The following is a 1,382-nucleotide window of genomic DNA, read 5'->3' on the forward strand; positions in this document are numbered from 1 at the left end:
CCCCCCCCCCCCCCCCCCCCAAATAAGTCGGGCATGGGAAGCTATGGTTTTTATATTGAACTCCAAATTCCCGTGTTATAGCTAGATCGTTTTCCTCCGTGCTAACGTTAGCAACAACCTAGGACACACCGCACTTGTTTTCCAAATGAACTGCACAACATAGACGGTGATTTTTATATTGATGTACTTGTCATGTGCACATATTGTATATTGGCAATCTTTAAAATGTTGTCATCATATTTCGGGGTGCTGCAGCTCTCGCCCAGGGTAAGGGTTAATAACTGATACACGTACAAATCATAAAGTTGAACCTGTCTTTGCGGCGTTTTATTGGCATGAGTATCCGTCCTGCTCCAGCTGCAGGGACGTCGGGGGATTCATGGAGCATCGCGGAGCATCGTGACTGACACAGACAAACCAAGTCGGGCTTAATATGTCTCATAAAAAACATATTAAAAATCCAATACCATAATACCTCGCAGCCATCAAACTGTCATCAGAGATATACGGAAATGAGTCTAATGTTCGGCTCTTTTAAAATGTCTCCGGCGCAGGATTGCGTGCTTCTGACACCCGGGTTGACTTTATGATGTCTGGATCCTTTGTGAGGGGAGGTTTTTAAATCCTACGCATGGGGAATTCAATCATTCTAGTTGTACAATAACCCCGGCCCCTTTGCACACAGAACATCAGGGGATGATAAGAGCTGTCCTAATTAGACTAAATTATACCACTGGAGGGCTTCAACAATTACAATCAAAGTCTTCACTGCAGGAACAAAACAACACGCTCTGCTCTTTGACTCTTTGATGGTTTTTAGTTCACAGGTGTTAAACGGCGACTGGTATTTTTCAAGCTGGACCATGTGTTCCCATTTTTTGTCTAAGTGACTGACTGGAGCAATATGTTTAAAATGGAGTCCAGTTTTGAGCGAGACCCCTGCAGCCGACAGCCTCAGGCTGCAATGCAACCACTCGGGGCATCTGAACGTCCGTTAGTGTTGATTTCGTCAGACGAGAAGTGACAAAATGTGTTCGTCAACGACCTTTTCACCACGACGAAGACGAGACGATGAGACTGCACCGACATCCAAAAACGCTGACTAAGACTATGTTAGCATGTGTTGTTGTTGACGAAACAAGACTAAATTGTTTTGTATTAATTAAAAACTAAGATGAAATCTCAATTATCAATTTTTTCAGCTGCAGCTCCTCTAGAGATGAGGCATGTCCCCTTTTTTTGTCTAGCCCTGGCTCTTATCTAACATGTGTCTGGGTAACAAGGTGCTGTAGAGACCAGGAGCGTCTCCACCAGACTCCATGTTAATAATCACTACTTTTAGCATGTATAGAGCAGCATATCTCCACCAGACTCCATGTAAA

This window comes from Etheostoma cragini, chromosome 16 (assembly GCF_013103735.1).
Source record: "Etheostoma cragini isolate CJK2018 chromosome 16, CSU_Ecrag_1.0, whole genome shotgun sequence".
Lineage (NCBI taxonomy): Eukaryota > Metazoa > Chordata > Actinopteri > Perciformes > Percidae > Etheostoma > Etheostoma cragini.